The 19,284-nt window shown below is 47.8% G+C and overlaps 1 long non-coding RNA gene across 1 annotated transcript; it reads left to right on the top strand.

Annotated features, from left to right (window-relative positions):
* Positions 1–12,985: 12,985 nt before the first annotated feature.
* LOC132250894 (uncharacterized) lies at positions 12,986–19,224 on the top strand. Its single transcript, XR_009462578.1, has 2 exons — positions 12,986–13,119; positions 16,750–19,224. It is a non-coding gene; the product is annotated as an uncharacterized LOC132250894 (long non-coding RNA).
* The last annotated feature ends 60 nt before the right edge of the window (positions 19,225–19,284 follow it).

Genomic DNA, 19,284 nt, shown 5'->3' with positions numbered 1-19,284 from the left:
CTCTCTCTCTCTCTCTCTCCCTCTCTCTCTGACTCTCTCCGCTTTCTCTCCGACTTGGGCGGAAACTACCCAAGCCTTTTGTACAGCTAGCAAGCCAATAGCTAGCCGCCACGTGTGCCTACATTTGGAACTGGCCAATAATGTGGCGCGAATCCAAATACAAATGGTGGGAGCTCCTTTGCAACGTGCATCACTAGTACGCAAAGAAATGCACCCTGCAAAGAAGCTGTAATTTGGCGGGAAATGCCCCGTTGCACCAGAGTTCTCTCCCGCAGCAGAGAACTCTACCGTGCAAAGAAAGCTACAGTCGGCGGGAAAATAATTTAGCAGTGCCGAAGCACACACAAACAAAAAAACCCCACAACTTTGGGTTGTGACATCCCCCTTGCTGAGAGCATAGCTAAATTATGCCATACTCTTCTAGCAATCCAGAATTTTGTCGTGAGTCGTCAAACGAGTAGATAAGCAAACAAACAAATAAACAAACATAAAATTTGCTGCCCTGGGATTAAGTTACATAACAATCAAGAAATAATAATCAACACAAACACATAATCTGATTTATAACAAAATTGCATGATCAGGGCTTCAGTGGGCGTCGTGGCAAAGTCATACGCCAGGCCCTCACTTCTCTCAGTGATGTCATCCCTCTCAGGGTTCCTCTTTACCACGCGTTCTGAATCCCGGATCTGTAAACAGAAAACTCTCAAAAACAGATTAATAATCTTATTCAACAAACTTAAACAATTTTCATGGCTCAATTAGACGAAATCATCGAAGATTCATCATCTGGTTCTTCTAAATAACGGAAACCCAACTCATAAGCTAACTGCCATTGGCCTGCGTCTCCTAAAATCCAAAGCTGCCGCTTGTTAAGTCCGGAACGCTGTAGGAGAAATCCAAACATGTATCGCTCCTCTAGGGTTCTCGGTGGCAGTGGTGGGAGATCGGATCCACATCGTCTGGTGTCTTGAGGTCTGGTCGGGTGTTGACAGTCCCGATCAAAAGACAATCTTGGCTCCATCGGGATACGCAGTCGTGGCAGCTGACAAAGAAGATTACTCACGGGTTGATTTACCATTGGACTGAGCAGAATCCGAAGAACGACGATGTTCTTTTTCCCATAAATCTCGAGGCAACTATCTAAGCTGTGAGAGGTTAGTGGAACGGTTCCAGGATCTCGCAAGTGACGGTGAGGCCATGGTCTTATTCGCTGGAGTGATGTCAGTCCCAGCGCACATGCTCTCGGGTTCCAAGCACAATACGAGACGCCAATAATTTCCAGCATAAGGTGATCTGCGCTGGTATATTCTGGACGTCCTGCATGCCACACGTGAGCCTTTTGACTAATCAGTCCTGCAACAAGCGCTGGCAGTGGAATAGGCCAGTGAGTATTACATGTTATCACGTCAATGTCAGTGACATGTCCTCTACTCCACGAAGCTTGTCTCACTAATCACGTTTAAATTCCATGGCCATAAGATCTAGCCATGAAATTATAGCTTCATCAGATTCCATCTCAGATTCCTTATATAGCTGCTGTAATTCTGTCCAAGCACGAATGCGACTGGTGACAACATCTCGCTCATCAGTTGCTTGATTGACCGTGGCTGTAGGGCAAGCTGCTTTTTTGGGAGTTGATGTTGTCAAAGGCTGAACTGCTGCCGCGGGGGTTACTACTGCTGTGATTGCTTCAGGCAGGAGGGGCGGATGCGCTCCTCCGCTTGACTCTCTCCTTCGTCAGCAGGAAGGCGTGGTCGGTAGAGGCGTCGCTGTGTCGCTAGGCGGAGTTGCCGGCAACGACGCTGCATCAATGGGCGGAGTCACTGACCGAACTCTCGCGAGTTCTTCAGAAGCTCCACCCTTCTTTTCCGGTTCTTCCACGCGGTCTCCCTCTTACTCGGCGCCATCTTGGACCGGCGTTTCAAGCTCCTTTTTCTCAGCCACTTCTTTGACCGCTCGGATCGCCATCTGCAGCTGGGTTTTCAAACTTAGTTTTTTTTGCATTAAATCCATCACAGTACGAAAAGTTGTACCACATTCTCCCCCCTTGTCGTACCGCAAGGCCACTCTTTCATCCGCGGCGCGTTCCTCCGTCTCCAGATCTTCACGGAGCTCAGATGGAAGCTCGCGACCCCGTAATCTAGGCATTACCATACATGGGGAGAACCGGCCGATTGGCTCCGGTTCTTCACTCTCCCGAGCATATCGTAGGCATCGGGCACACTCCCAGGTGAAAGTTGGGTTCGTTTCGCCCGCCGGGTTGGGTCCGGCGAGGGACACAGTATCAAGGGGCCTAAACAGGACCCGCTCATCTCTCATTATACACCCGAACGCCGCGGGGAGCAAGTACACTTCCCTCTCTCTCGGGGCTCTGTCTTCGGAGATTCCCTCTTCTCCCTTTAGCGACAGACATCCACTCACAAATCTTTCACCTGTTCCGCCCGCCTGGTGGTAAGCAATACGCACCTCCAGTTCCTCAAAGCTTTTCACTTGGCGTTGGTTATCGCGCCAAGGGCAGTTCTGAACCAACTCTAGCTCTAGTATGTTCTCTCCTGATCCCATCCTCATCGCCATGTGCGGGCCGGGCCCTGATCCCGCTGCCAAGTGCAAGTCGGGGGGGGCGATCCGCGGCCTGTCTTTGCGCACGCGGGCTGTGGCCAGCAGCCCGGGCACGCGGGGTCGGAGAAAACCGGTGGCGAGCTAGAATTAGTCACAAACGTGTAGTGGTTGATTGAAAAGATTGTTTACTTACACCCAAAGATGGTAGTGGTGTAGGCTGGACAGGTTTCCAGGCGCGGCTCCGCTTAAATCCTCGCTAGAGGACTACGACAAATTCGGTTGCTCCCACAGAGCTATTTAAGCTCCGCGGGTTCGGTTCGGTTCCCTGGTCCCCTGGAGTGGCTTAGGCTCCGTGGGTTCAGAAATTGGGTTTACAGGAAAGGGATACGTCTTGGATTGCGATTGGCGATGGGGAGAGGCTAGAAGCGAAAGCTCCGCGGGTTCGGTTATTAAGCTTAAGAGAGGTGCGTTGGGTCCGCAGCACTTGGAGATCTTCACGCAAGGCGAAGGTTTCTCTCTCTCTCTCTCTGACTCTCTCTGCTTCTTCTCCGACTTGGGCGGAAACTACCCAAGCCTTTTGTACAGCTAGCAAGCCAATAGCTAGCCGCCATGTGTGCCTACATTTGGAACTGGCCAATAATGTGGCGCGAATCCAAATACAAATGGCGGGAACTCCTTTGCAACGTGCATCACTAGTATGCAAAGAAATGCACCCTGCAAAGAAGCTGTAATTTGGCGGGAAATCTCCTGTTGCACCAGAGTTCTCTCCCGCAGCAGAGAACTCTATTGTGCAAAGAAAGCTACAATCAGTGGGAAAATAATTTAGCAGTGCCGAAGCGCACACACAAACAAAAAAACCCACAACTTTGGGTTGTGACAGCAGGAATGAATGCTGGGTTCATAAGACCCCAGAAAGGTGATCATCCAACCTCCTCTTGAATTTGCCCGGGGGAGGGGCGAGGACCACTTCCCTGGGAAGTTGGTTCCAGATTTTGGCCACCCTAACTGTAAAATATTGCTTTCTGATCTCTAACCTAAACCTATTCTCCATCAGCTTATTACCATTGTTCCTCATCACCCCAGGTGGTGCTGGGAAGAAAAGGGCTCTGCCTATTTGCTGTTGATACCCCCTGATGAGCTTGTAGGCAGCCACCAGGTCCCCCCCTCAGCCTCCTCTTGCTGAGGCTGAACAGGTTCAGGTCCTTCAGCCTGTCCTGCTGCACTCTCACCAGGTGGGTGGCCCTCCTCTGAACCCTCTCCAGGCTGGCCACATCCCTTTTGAAGTGCAGTGCCTGGTACCGGACTCAGTACTCCAACTGCGGCCTGACCAAAGCCACAGAGAGGGGGAGTATCACCGCTCTGGACCAGCTTGAGATGCACCTTTGGTTGCATGACAAGGTATGGCTGGCCTTGCTGGCTGCGGTCTGGCATTGGCGGCTCATGTTCATCTTGGAGTCAGTAATGACTCCAAGATCCCTTTCCGCCTCTGTACTTTCAAGAAGGGAACTCCCCAGTCTGTATGTGTGCTGTGGATTCCTTCTCCCAAGGTGCAGCACCCTGCATTTGTCTACATTGAACCCCATCCTATTCTCGTCTGCCCACTTTTGTAGTCTGTCTAAATCTAGTTGCAGCCTCTCTCTCCCTTCAAGTGTGTCCGCCTCGCCCCACATCTTAATGTCATCAGCAAACTTGGACAGCGTGCTTTCCACCCCTTTGTCCAAGTTGCTGATGAAGGTGTTAAACAGTGTGGGCCCAAGGACCGAGCCCCAGGGTACCCCACTGCTCACATCTCGCCAGATTGAGTTCAACCTGTCCACCACTACTCTCTGGGTGCGCCCCATCAGCCAATTTTTTACCCATCCAACTGTGCAGGCATCAATGCCGCAGTCACTTAATTTATTGATGAGGATGGGGTGAGAGACAGTGTCAAAGGCCTTCTTAAAGTCTAGAAAGACTATGTCCACAGCAACACCATCATCCAAGGTTTTAGTTACTTGGTCGTAAAAGGCAATTAGGTTGGTCTGGCAGGACCTGCCTTTGGTGAACCCATGCTGATTGCCCCTGATCATGATCTCCCCTGCTGGCCCCCCACAGGAGCTCCTTGATGATTCTCTCCAAGATCTTCCTGAGCACCGAGGTAAGGCTTACAGGCCTATAATTACTTGGGTCCTCCTTTCTCCCCTTCTTAAAAATAGGGACCACATTAGCCAGTTCCCAATCCCCCGGCACCTGGCTAGATGACCACAAATGCTCATATAGCCGGGCCAAGGGCTCCACGATGACCCCTGCCAGCTCGCTCAACACCCTTGGGTGGAGTGCATCTGGACCTGCAGATTTAAAAATGTCTAGCCCTTCCAAAAGATCCCTAACTACATCTGCACTGACTGAAGGCTTGATAGAGCTATCCCCAAGATTGTCCCTACCTCTGGTAGGTGGGATATCCTGGTCCCTGTTCAGGAAAACAGAGGCAAAGAAACTGTTAAAAATATCAGCTTTCTTGTCTGGTGTGGCCACCAGATTACTGTTTGCGTCTTGCAGGGGCCCTACATTGCCTGGTGACCTCTTCTTGCTCCCAATGTACTTGAAAAAGGACTTTTTGTTGTCCTTAAATCCTGGACGCTAGCCTGAGTTCCATCTCTGCCTTGGCCTTCTTAATAGCCCTCCTACACTCCCGGGCCGAGGAGGAGTACTCCTCCTTGGTGATAGTTCTTCCCTTCCACTGGTTGTACGCCTCCCTTTTAGTCCTCAGGCATTGCTGAATGCCCTTGCTGAGCCAAGGGGGTTTCTGAGCACTCTTACCTCCCTTGCTTCTCTCAGGGACGGTTACCCTTTGAGCCTGGAGGATCGCCCCCTTAAGGTACGACCATCCTTCGTGGGCTCCAATCTCCTCTACCTTCTGGGCCCTCAGTGCCTCCCACACTAGTCTCCTAAGCTCATTGAAGTTGGCCCTTCTGAAGTCAAGGGCTTTAGCCTTGGTGTGAGCCCTAGATGCCCTGCATTGGATAATGAAATGATAATGAAAGGATAATGATTTCTCCTATCAAAGGCATCTCTGTGGGTTCAGTGGGACTGACGCCTTAGAGCAGTTGTCCCTTTCCTCAGATGCTTAACTAGCAGAGCCTGCACCCTGGGTGGCAGGGGCCAGACTGGCTGCAGCAGCGGCTGCCAGCCCTGGGTGGGTTCCCTCTAAATGGGCACACTCTAGGGCTAGTGCCCCAGTCATGCACCTTCGTTATGCTATTGCCTTCCCTAGCACATGCACAACAATATCCTTTCAGCATTTTAACTAGGCCTAAACCTAGCCTATAGCAAATAGCATGCTGTAGGCATGTCCAAAAGACACTGTCCTTTGCTCTCACTGTCAGTTTCATTTTTAACTTTTGAATTGCCTATGGCAGTATTGATTGGGGGCTGCTACATTAAAGAAAAGCCATCACTCTAATACCATAAAACTATAGCTTCTGGCAACTCTGAGGAGGAACCAGACCGTGGTAAAATTTCTGCTTCTTTTTCCATTACATTCAATTCACAAACAAAGCATCATGACCCAGCAACAGTTCAAGATACCAGCTGATAACAAGTCATTGAGTTCAGCCCAAGGCTAATTGCAGAACTCTATTCTATCTCCTCACCAGTCATTCTCAAATAAAAAAGACATTTTTACTTTAAAAAAAAACAAACAAACAAACCACAAGACCGTTTTTAGCCAGACTTTTCAATTCCAATTTGAAGTTTTGGGGTGGGGAGGGGGAAAGAGTAGTCCTGAAAGTTATCTGTTCTTACCCATCAGTAGGTATTGTGTTCTGATGCTTGCTATTGAACATAGTCACAGGCTAGTTCCTGTTCAGGTAGACTGAGAGAGATGTCACAGGAAAGCAGTGCCAGTTCCTAATCATCTGTCACGGACATTATAGTTAGCCATTATCTGAGCACCAACTCTTAAAACAGGCACTGTCAATTTAAACAAAAACCCCACACATGATTATCTACCTGTTTCTGCTCTTGATTTACCCTCATTTCTGTCAGGTGGAAAGCACCATCTAGTAGACTGGTAGAATTTCACATTTTTTTTTGTACAAGCTGCAAACAGTACAGCTCCATGGACAATCAGATCCCCTTCATTTAAATAACTATATTACTGTATGTGTGTTACTAACATTATACATTATTTTTAAAAATCATATTTGGGTTAATATTCTCATGGTGTACCTTTATGTTTCCAAATTTCGCTCAGCTTAGGCACTGTAAAACACCCACTGAAGTCACTTTCACTTATTTCAGTGCTGCAACAAATTAACAGCCCATTATTAACCAAGCTTGTTAGACGTGGCACTAATATTTCCAGTCAGGCTTGCCCTTTGCCCTCTATTTGGGGTGATTTTGTTACTTAAAGTGGGTCATCACATTCACAAGGGGACAACAAACCTACAGGCAGTTTTCCTAGGGCACCTTAGTAATGTGACCCACAAGACCTTCTGCCTCTGCTTTTGCAATAGCTTTCTATCATGGCAAAAAATGCAATAACAAACCCCTAGTCTAGCTTTCAGGTGGAAGTCAAAAGGACCCTGTTCCTGAAGGAAATGGAACTTTTTACCTGCTAAAAGTTAAGCACATAGGCTAGGGACAGCCTACGTATAAGTGATTGGAAAGCAGTTCAAATCCATGATACAAATGAAGTTCAGTGCACATAAGCTGCACGGTGTTCCCCTTCTTCAGAGACACTCTGAGTGCTCCGATTGAAGCACAGGAGTAAGATCTTGGGCTCGACATCGCATGCTGAAAACAAAAGGAGGGATTTCACAGGGGGCACGTCTATATGAGATGCTACACGGCTGTAGAGATGACCTTTGGTGACGTAGCTAGTCGCTACCGAGCAATAGGGTTGAAAGTGACCCATGCACTGCCAGGTCTGCACAGTAACAGTGGTTACTGCGCAGTCATTTAGTACTTGCTTTAACTGCATGGTCCCGGCAGCGCACAGGTAATTTCTGAGCCTACTGCACAGTAGCAACTAGCTAACGCACAGCAGTGTCAGTGTCACTGTTCAAGCCCACTGACACTATGTCACCATAGTGACAAGCTACATTGCCGTAACTTGTCACTACAGTGACAGTGTCTCGTAAACATGCCCCCTGTAAATCACAGGCTGCCTCCCCTCATTGGGAAAGTAAACAGTTAAATCAATCTGGCTGCAACTAAGAAATTTCTGATTAATGAATACTGATCTATATTATTAAAAGTATTATCCATATCCAAGTATTTGTTTAGCCAAAAAGAGTTCTGTGCCTCATCTCCAAACAACCTGCCTTCTTCATGCTCATTAACCATTGTAACATGTGACCAGGAACAAACCAGGTCACTGAAAACTATGGTTTCCACCCATTCAGGTTAATCTTCTTTCCAAACAGGTGCCTTTGCTGGGACAAAGGCAGGATCAATTGCCACAGAGAGGGAATAAACTAAGAACAAACTAGAATTGTTTGAATTCAAACCCTATTTCTCAGGCTGGGCGAACTAGGCTTGGCTCAAGCCGTCTGCTCCAGGTATGCGCTAGTGCTCCCTGGCTTCTGGCCTGAGCCACTGCAGGCATGTAGCTGCATTTCTAGAATCAAAAGTGACTGTCTGTTCATTTGCCTATCAGTTCAATCTATGCACCTTATGGGCCCTTTGTTATTGTTCTGTTCCCATCACATTCTCCCATTAATTTCTAGCTATATTTCTCTTTCTATTGGCTACTGAAAGACCAACACAAGGCAGGAAACAGATATGGCGAGCAGAGGGGCTAAATGTTCCAAAAGAGCAGTGTAGAGCCTCCTTCATGAAGAGGCTCCATAAGCAATGAACAGGGATGATTTAGGAGTAATGTTCCTATGTTTGTTCAGGAATGTTTGAGCAGATGACTCTTGAAATCTCTTCCAACTCAATGATTTTAAATGCTGCCTAAATAAACAAATCTGAAGAGATTTTTTTCCCCCTAATCTTTTCATTTCTAATAAACTTAAGTGTAACTTCTGACAGCATTTGAGATTGCTCTGTGGGTAGATTCTATTTCTTTAGTGGACAGTCTCTATAAATTAGATGTTTCTAATCTAATAAATAACTTCATCAGGCACCCCAAATCAATGATGTATATTAGACATGGAAACAAATCCATGAAAGCCTCATTATTCAAACACACACCTCCTGCTTTTATCTCCCCTTGAGAGTTTTGTTAGTAAAGTAGGCTTTTGTTTTTCTGATTAGCCCTTTTTAGATGGCCAAATTGCCCTAGAGCCTTCTATTTGATTTTCCAGCACCCAAGGAAATATTTTATTTTTAATTTTTAACTACTTGACGTTTAAATAGAAATGTTTGTCTATCGTTACCAATGATAATTGTGACAGGGGGCTTCCTGGGGCCGAACTCTGTGGCACGCCTGCCTGTCACCGTGACAGCAGGCCTACTCAGGGCCGAGCTCTTCATGGCCTGCCCACCTGTCTCTGGGCAACCGCCCGCTTATCTCGCCCGCCACGCCTTTGATGATAATGGATTCGTATATCGATGTCAATTAAGCGGGAGGCTGCCCATTGTAATGCCCCGATGCCAAGGGGCGCTCTGCGGCTCCAACCTCCCCTAATACCGCACCCCAAGCCTCGCAGATGGTATCATGGTGTTAACACTATCACCAGCCCCATACTGGGCCCCAGAACCGTCCTAACAGGACCCCATTCTGATTCTTCCTATCAGGCGGCCACTCCGCCTTCATCCAGGCTACCTAGTCCCCCCGAAGCCTTGTTCCCCTCTCAGGTGTGGTTCCCCCGGAACCTTCGGCTACCAGCCCTGGCCCACCTCAAGGCCAGTCGGGACCACAGGCCCCCGGCTCTTGGGCATCCCTCACGGTGGGCCCCCGGCCCTTTTGACCCTCACTGGTCCTGGCTCCAGCTTGGGCCAGTCGAGGGTACTCTCCCCTTCGGGCTGGGTCTCTCTAGACGCTCACTCTGTCACTGGGCCTCACCATGCCACTACTCCCCATCCTCTCGGGGGCAACCGCAGCACCACACCCACATCACTCCCTCTCTCGGGGTCCGCCCTCTCTGGGCCCCTCACAACACTGGCCCACTAGGCCCTCCAACATACGCATGGGTAACCCACCTGGTGGTGGTGGGAGCTAGGGGTTAAGGCGCCCCAACCCGCCTTTCACCAGGGTAGTAACTGGCCTGGCATTTCCTGGGGGCTCCCATGCCACTAAGAGCCCCACCAGACCACCCACTCCTGGCAGGGTGCAATTTCAGGTCATGCCCAGGACCAGGAGCCTCCTGCCAACCCCTTATAGCTCCCCCTTACCTCCAGGAGGATTCACAGCAGCCCTGCAGCCAGGCAATGTTGCTGCCTGACCTCCTGCAGCCAAACTGCCTTGTTTATATAAGCAGCCTAAGCCTCAAAACGGCTGCCCTAATGAGGCACCTGGAGGCTGCCCGCTCCAGGCCCTTAAAGTGGCAGAGACACCCTGTGCTCTGCCACAATAATCAAGCTTCATTAAAGGCATCCTGATAATTTAGAGAGAGAAAAGCTGAAAGGTAGAATGCATTACATCAAAGGAAACATAGATATTAGAATTCTATGTAGGAGAAACTAAACAACAACTGCATACCAGAACATAACACACCAAAAGAAATCTATCAAAGGCAAGAATACCCAGTTACCTGTGGGAGCACATTTCGCACACGGAAAATCACTCTCTCTCAATTCTAATCCTCAAAGGGAATTTACAAAACACCTTTCACAGATAAGCCTACAAACTTCACTTTATCAACCTACTGGATACAAAATATCACAGATTAAATATAGACATTGGATTTATTACATGATACCCTCCCTAGTATCTGACTTCTCAGGTTACCTCTCTACTATTTACCAGCTCTATTCATTCTCCTTTCCCCACCCCAACCTGTCTCTCATCCATTGACTACTTCAATTTACATTTTCACTGACTGGAATTCTTGCATGCATACTGGCTTCTTTACTATTCCATCCAGGAAGAGCACAGACCAACTGCAGATGCTTCCTCAGCCTAATGAAGGATATTTGTACCCAAAAGCTTGCAAAGAAGAAATTTTCCAACTATTTCAGTTGTCCTAATTAAAGATACCAATTTACCCAAAGAACCTGGTCTGCCTGTGTCCTTAGACCAACACAGCTACAACTTATATCCCTAAAAGACAAGATAGTATTCCTTGGAGGAAATCTAATCTGCCTATAAAATGAACTTTTCCCAAAAGCTTGCAATTAAAGAATTTTTTTTGCAACAATCTAGTTGGTCTAATAAAAGATATCACCTCTACCACAAATCCTGATTGCTTTTTCCTCTAGACAAAGACAGCTGCAACCTAGATACCTAACACATGGAAAATATAACATTTTAGCTGATTTTTTAAATCAAATCTTCATTTTACAAGGAGGAAGCAACTTTGACCACCTGAAACCTGAGACACTGCTCCTGCCTTTGTTCGAGGTAATTTGCATCTTCACAGAGCTTCACAACAAACCTCAGAGATACCTCACCAGATAAGTAATTCCTGCTCAGAGAAGCATTCCATCTATTTACTCCTCTGTGAAATATGAAACACCATAACCAGAAGGAAATATAAATACATCCTGCTTACCAACGAACAACTTTGAGGTAAACAGATTATTTCAACTTTTCTCTGAGCCTAAGCTGCATATAAAATGAACTTTTCCAAACAGGAGATTTTACCACCTTCAACTCACTTATGAAATATGAACCTTCATTTCTACCCAGGAGAACTTTTACAATCTTTTCTCCGATGCCTGATGAAGGTTGTTTGTGTCCGAAAGCTTGCAATTAAAGAATTTTTTTTTTGCAAAAATCTAGTTGGTCTAATAAAAGATATCACCTCTACCATGAATCCTGATTGCTTTTTCCTCTAGACCCATATGGCTACAACCTGAATGCTATTCCTTAGGGGGAAATTCACACAGAGTTAGGTTTGAGAAAGGCTTCCATTGAGAAGAACTGCCATAGATGATTAGCTGCAGAATGGGTGCATGGAGTACTCACCACCCCTGGGTCCAATAGACATGATGTGCCTTGAAAATATATGTTTATTCTCCTTTTCCCCTTTACCTGATTTTGCTTTAAAATTTTCAGTTATATAGAGTTTTTATCTGTTTCATTGGCCAGCCAGTGTGTCTTTTCTATGGTACAAAGGATCTCAGGCTTCCTCTATCTTTGCAGGCATATGCAGAAACTGTCTTGTTGAAAAACTGGATTCCAGAGGTAAGGTTTATGATAGAACTTGTCAACACCTTATGTGACTTAAGGCACCCAAGTGCCAGTGAAAATGGGATTTAGGCACTGTGAAAAATTTTCCCCTTAGTGGTTTTTTTTTTTAATTATACATCTAACCCTTCTAGTTAGAAATAAAATCTGCAAAATGTTAAGTGATGCACTGCTCTCTTGCAGATTCTTCAGACACCTTAAAACAATATGCACTGCTCCAGTCACTTCACAGGAGTATTCATTCTGCAACCTAAAGGTGACAATTTAGTACCTTACTTGATAGAATCACTTCCAAAGCAAATTTCTACTCAATGCCAGTAAGTGTCAGTACTGACCCATCAGAAATAATACAGGGATCCTGGACTACTTATCCATTTGCAGACTAAGCTCCTTTGTGTCTATATTTAAATGAAGCTGCCATGAAATATCCATTCCATCCCACCAAGGCAGTCTATACACCAGAAGAATTTAGGTCTTTCATAGGCTATAGACAAATGCTTATGCTTCTCAGGCAAATCTCAGGATGCCATCCTCCTGCCGTACTCGGCCTTGGTGAGGCCACAGCTGGAGTACTGCATCCTATTCTGGGCTCCACAATTTAAAAAGGATGTGGAAAAGCTTGAGAGAGTCCAGAGGAGAGTCACACGCATGATCCGAGGGCAGGAGAACAGTCCTTATGATGAGAGGCTGAGAGCCATGGGACTCTTCAGCCTGAATAAGCACAGGCTCAGGGGTGACCTGGTGGCAGCCTATAAACTACATAAGGGACGTACATCAGGGCCTGTTCACCAGAGCACCCCAATGGATGACAAGGTCAAACAGTCACAGACTCCTCCAAGACCGTTTTAGGCTAGACATAAGGAAAAACTTCTTTACTGTCCGAGCCCCTAAGGCCTGAAATAGACTCCCCCCACAGGTGGTGCAAGCACGTACTCTGGACTCTTTTAAGAAACATTTGGATGCCTATCTTGCTGGGTGTTGCAGGGCACCTCAGTGCCTGCTCCTAGAGAGGAAAAACTGCCAGGGAGAGAGAGAGAGAGCCCTGGCAGGTCATAACGAGCCCAACTGAGGGTTGCCAGGGTAACAGGCGCAGCTGCGGGTTGCCGGGGCAACTAAGGGGAGCCAGCTGCCTGTAGGGGGCAGGGCCTGGCCCTTATAAAGCTCAGGGCTGAGGCCAGGCTGGCAGTTCCCTGCCAACAGCTGGAGAGGCAGGAGCTCCTTTGGCTGAGAGATGGGTAGAAGTCCGATGGCCAGTACAGCTTGTGAGAGCTCCGAAGGTTGGAGTAATGGTGTTAAGTTATAGCCAGGCGGCTTACTTTGTAGTGGCTAGGTGCCATAGGTTTTAGTTGTAGCCAGGAGGCTTGCAGTATGTGTTGTGGTTGTTTATTACACCGGAGGCTTGGGTGAGGCTGTAGGGGTTGGAGGAGGCCTCATAGGGACCCCATAGGGGTGGGGTGCCCCAGCACCAAGAGGGTGCAGTGTCCTCATATGGGAACCCCAGTGGTATGGGGGCCCCAGCGCCTGAGTGAGGGCGCAGTACTTTAAGGGGGAACCCCAGTGGTATGGGGACCCCAGTGCCAGTGAAGGTGCAACTGACAGTGAGGAGCGCAACAGTGGGTTGCGGGCGGGGAACAAAGACCCCAGGTTGTGTGCGGGGTACGTAGACCCCAGCCCCAGAGCGGGGCAGCATTGAGAAGCCCAAGGTGGGCATGGTGAGCCCCAAGAAGGGGGAGCACCACATTGGACTATTGAGAAGCCCAAGGTGGGCACGGTGAGCCCCAAGGAGGGGGGGCTCCACACTGGACTATTGAGAAGCCCTAGCATGGGCCCAGCGAGCCCCGAAGAGGGGGAGCGCCATATTAGGAAGCCCAGGATGGGTGCAGCAGACGCCAGCAAGGGCATCATTTGCGGGGTGCATAGACCCCAGCCCCAAGGAGGGGTGATTACTGAGAAGCCTGAGAGGGGCATAGTAGACCCGGGTGAAGGCTAGCACTGCAGAAAAACCCAGGACAATGGAAAGGTGCTGCAGTTGTCCCCGGCAAAAGGGGATAGCAGCGCAGTGAGCCCGTACCAGAGAGGGTAATACTGCAGTGGGCCCAAAAGACCAGTGGCTCAACAGGAAGTCCCAGAGGACAAGAGTGGACAAGAGTCCCAGTGAGGGACATTGTGTTAGAGAGAGCCCAGGAAGGGGCACTAGTGTAGACACATACGGGGAAGGCCCAAGAGTGGGCTAGATTATAGAAGAAGGGCCCGGAAAGCAGGTGTGCAGACACACCAACATCTATTACATCAGCGAGGCTTGGGGCATGGTATTAGGGGTGGTAGGAGCCACACGCAGCCCATAAGGCTAGGGTGCCTGGGGAGCACCCATTACACTGGGAGACCATAGGAGTCCGGAAGGACTGCGGGGACAGAGGTCCCGAGTAGCCGTGCCCAGGGAGTCATAGGCAGCCTCCCAACTATATACAAACATCAAAGATGTGGCGGGCGAGAATAAGAGGATGCCTTGGGCCGGCCTTGACACGGAACGAGGGACCTCGAGGAGATCACGGCCCTTCTAAAGGACCCCGCTGTGACACTGGGATCCTTTGACCCTAGCTAACTTCCTGCCCCTGGGGCAGGGTGCTGGACTTGATGATCTTCTGAAGTCCCTTCCAGCCCTAATGTCTATGAAATGATCAAATTGTTGCAAGTTGACAGTGGGATGGGAATTTATCCTAGAGCAGTGTTTTTCAACCTTTTTCATTTGTGGACCCCTAAAAAATTTCAAATGGAGGTGCAGATCCCTTTGAATATTAAGTGTGGGTATTCACATTTTGATTGATCATAGCCATCTTTCAAAGATCCCTTAGACAGTCTGTGGACCCCTATGGCTCTGCGGACCACAGGTTGAAAACCACTGCCCTAGAGCACATGATGTGGCATTTGACAGTTTGCCTTCTTGTAACAAGGTCCATGGCCACAGGGTGGCCATGACACTCCCTAGTGACTGTGAGGCCCCTGCCTGGCTCAGGCTTGACTGCAGCCCTTCCTGTAGATCTTTCCTGCCATGCCTTGATCTTAATAAAGATTATAAAAGGGATGCTGCCTGGGGGCTCTACATGAGCCTGAGTCAATCCCAACTGGCCTCTTCCTGAGTCCCCTCAATAAAAGTCCTGTGCCCCAAGGCCAGAAGGCCCTCTCAACAGGCCTGTGCCCCTGCCAGGCACTGATCACCTTAGGAGCTGCTTAACTTTCCCTATACCACACCCTGAGCCTCGCAGGTGTTACCATCTGATGTTCAGCCCTTTCAGGCACTGAGCCCCTGGCCCCCTGTGGCCTTACACTCTGCCCACTCCAGGCTCAACAGCTGCTCAGGTCTTGAGCCTGCCCCTGGCAGGGTTCAAGGCTATTGCACACCCCATGGGCAGCAATGGGACCTTCATAACTGCCCCTTATAATCCCAACCCAAACCATTGGTTAAACTATAACATAAACACTAAGCCTCTGGGCTACAACATAAACATAAAGGGATAACTGCCTTCTGCCTCTAAGAGTGTAAACCTTCACTCCCTAAAACAGCCTACCTCCCCAGCCTGGGCTCCTCACTGGGCCCCACCCCCAGGCTGAGGGCTCTTGGGTGCCAGGGTCTCTCGACAGCCTGCCCCAGCAGGGCTCAAGGCTAAACTACCAGTTTAACTCAAAGGAGTAAGAAAACATCACTGTCCTCTGGCAGACATCTCAATCCCTCTAGGGCTTTAATATAACCAAAGGTCACTTGCCTGTAAACCCAGTCTTTCTCAGTCCAAGGAACTTGCCTCTGTTCCCAGGCCTGCAAAGTCATTCAGCCCAAAATCTAGGCCCCTTCAGGAGCACTACTGACCTGCAGCCAGGAGCTCCTCCCTGCATGGTGGCTGGGGAGAGACAACCGGACTGGCGCAGGCTCTGAGCTTATATAGCTCCAGCCTGAGCCGTCTTCCGGTCATTACTTCCCCTCTGCCACCTGCTAGCAGTCGCTTGGGCTGCTTGCTCTCTTGAAGGAGCAGGCACATCCCAATGCCCTGCTACACTTCACCAGAGTAAATGGGAACTAAACTAGGGCAACTGAGTTTTGTTTCATTCAGAGTAAACAGCCCCAGAAAATCTTTTACTTTTAGAGAGAAAATTGTGGACATCCCTAAAGTTAGCATAGAGCAGCTGATATGCTCCCTTTTAACACACTGCAGTTAGATCTTTGGCCCATGCTATTGGTGGGCTGAACCTGATGGGGCTTAGATGAATGTACTTTCCTTTGTGCTCGCAGCTACTGAAATATTTTTTTAACTGACAAAATGGGTGTTATGTCTTTCCAAGGGATCTACACACATGGAGGGCTCCATATGCCACTCTGTCTGCATGGAAGCACACCACAGATGCTCCTCTCTGATTTAGCTCCATACAGAAGGCTCTCTGTAGGAGTAGGCAGGGCCCATGGGTCAGAGGGGAGGAAGCAGAGCCTGCCTGCACCATTCTGTTTGTTTAACACCCTGTGAATTCTCCCTGCAACTGTTGCTCAGCAGCAGGGAGCTACCTCCTCCACAGAGCCACTGGTGTCTTTCGATTTAGTACATTTTACAAGGTACATAATACCTTTTTGAGCCATACACCCTGGAGATGGAAATGAATGTGTGGCAAAAGCAGACTATTTTTAAAACATGCTATATACATTGCATTTGAAATAGAGGAGAGTTGCTGTGACACCAGACCTTTGGACATCACCCATCCAAGTTCCCATTTCTAGCTGCACCATTAGCTAGTGATTTACCAAGTATATAGTTTTGCTAATAGTTAATACGAAACTCTTAATAACTAGTACTGGGCTCTTTCCACCAGTGGATCTCAAAGCACTTTCCGAAAGGGAGGTAAATATCATTAAACTCTTTTTACAGCTGGGAAGACCGAAGACAGAAGAATGGAGCAACTTGCCTGAGATCACCCAGCAGGCTAATGGCACAGTTGGAAACAGCATTCAGGTCTCCGGAGTCCTAGTCCAATGACTTACTCAATATTAAAAGCATGTTGTTTTCCTTTAAGAAAAATAGCTGTATGAAAGATGATGAAAAATTCTAAGAATGAAAGCAAAAGCAGACAACAGGAAGAAAGTGGAGAGATTGTTTGAAGACAGGAGTTTGCATGGCCAGTGCAAGCAATCAGCTTCAAAAACCCACATCCTGAGTCATAACAGAACTGGAACATGGTCCAACTGCATTTTTTTCTTCAAATTCAAAACCACAAAAATATTCAGCTGCCTGTATCACTTTTAGAAAGTCTACAGGGTCATAAAAATGTATAGTCCCATATTGAGTCAAGTCACAGGCTTCTCCTTAGATACACCCACCTGAAACTGAAATAATTCCCTGCACACATTTCTACCCTGCATTGGTGTAAAACCCAGAACTGGAGTGAAAATAAAGGCTTCATACCTTTCTTAAACTGGCTAGTGAGGACCACTTCAGCTCCTGGAGCAGGTGACAGCATCCTGGTACCTGCTCCAACTAATGCTCCTGGGGGTCCAATTGACGTAGTATCAACTCAGGAACTGCCAGAGCACAGGATTGTCTCAGTCACAATGACATTTTATTAAGTAAAATCATTGTGATTTATGCATAGCTAGTTAGCATTTTGTTCTAAAAGTATAGACAGTGGGATACTAGGTTTTTCAAAACAGGCAGTCTGTTTCTGCTCTAAACCAGGACTAATTATCTCAGATCCAATGGTGTTACAACCTGGGTGAGAGGAGAATTATGCCCAGAGAGGTAATGAGACCTGCCTAGTGCAAATCAGTGATTCAGTGGTACAGCTGAGAATAGGACACAGGACTTGCTGTCAGCCCTACATGCAGGTACACTACATACATCTCAGCCTTCCTCTGCACAGAGAAGGCAGCTTTCAGTTCCAGTTACTTCCTTTTTATTCAGGGTGGCAGGAATAACCCTATCAGGCAAGCAGCCTTCCCTGTAAGGTACACCCTTTATCTGTCAGAAGATCCCAGCTGAATGGAAAGCAGAATAATTTTAAAATGCTAAAGGCCATTTTTTTTAGACAGCCAAGGCTGCCTTTTTATCACTCATTACTTGGCACACTAAATAATGTGATTAGGCCCCATGTGAACAGCTTCCACATCTGGAAGGAGCACCTACCCCAGTGACAAGTTGTCACAGCCTGTCATCTCAAATGGCAGAGAAACAGAAGCTGCAGGAAGCCTCAGCTGTCAAGGGCACGGGGGAGCATGCAGCAGGAGGGGATAGCTGCTGTACTGAGCAGTCTTGCTGCTGTCATCTCCAGAATGAATACCCCTTGTTCACTTCCCTCATGCCATGCACTCTCATCAGATCTCCCACTATCTTCCCCACCCCCCTTATCACTGACTAGTCCTGGGGAATGTTAATGTGAGTATCCTGCTAACCACTGTAAATTGCTCCCTTTGCATGAATGGCAAGCACTGTTTGGAACTAGGTTTAGCTAGAAGCTTCACTCTGCTAATTAGAAACACTTTTGGTATGTTTTTCATTCTTCTTCTTCCCCAAAAAGCTGATTTGAAATCATCAGCCGATTTCCTGCATCACAAGAGGTGTAATTATTTTCTAATCTTCCGTAGAGACCAGGATGTGTCAAGAACTGATTAAGTCAAATAGTCATCTTCCATATTGTTCAATTGTGTTGGCTGTTCTCATACTCTGGGCAATAATCACATTCAGAGGCTTGCAATATAGGCCTTCTAAAACCAGGCGGATGCCATCATTACTTTCCCTGGGAAAAGTGCCTCACCTCAGGATCATTATCCCCTCTGTAAAGAACATGAAATACCTATGTGTATGTGCACAGCTGTGGAGAGGATGGTGCTACAGGAAATACAGGGAGTGATTTGATCATCAGCCTTTGAGCATTTTACCTCTACTTTCACCACTACCTCTCTGCTGGGACCACCGCTTTGGGATGACCCTATGTACTTTGGGATGATATGTCTGCCCTGTGTACTATGCCATGCTTTTGTAGGCCCTAAATCAGGGGTGGGCAAGATGCAGCCCGCCAGGCCATTCTATTCAGCCTGTGGGGCCCCTAAAAAATTTAGAAAATTAATATTTATCTGCCCTGGGCTGCCTGTCATGCAGCCCTCAATGGCTTGCCAAACCTCAGTAAGCGGCCCTCTGCCCAAAATAATTTCCCGCCCCTGCCCTAGATGCATGCCTGAAGAGTTTATGTGGAGCCCGTAAGGTTTCATTACCCCTGCTGAAGAAGCTTGCTTTTCTTCAATGCCCAATGAGGTTTTGATGTGTTTTTGAGGAAGCAAAGTGTCTATGACTCCATTGATCATTCTGCTTTGTGGAGTGAGATGCTAAAAATAAAGACTTGAGGATACACTATGCATCTGTACTTTGTTGTATGAGATGCAACTTTTATCACTCATCAACATCAACGACCTC

The sequence above is a fragment of the Alligator mississippiensis genome, chromosome 5, assembly GCF_030867095.1.
Source record: "Alligator mississippiensis isolate rAllMis1 chromosome 5, rAllMis1, whole genome shotgun sequence".
NCBI classification, from domain to species: Eukaryota; Metazoa; Chordata; order Crocodylia; family Alligatoridae; genus Alligator; species Alligator mississippiensis.
Note: the sequence above shows the minus strand (reverse complement) of the source record. Positions and strands in the feature narration are given on the sequence as shown.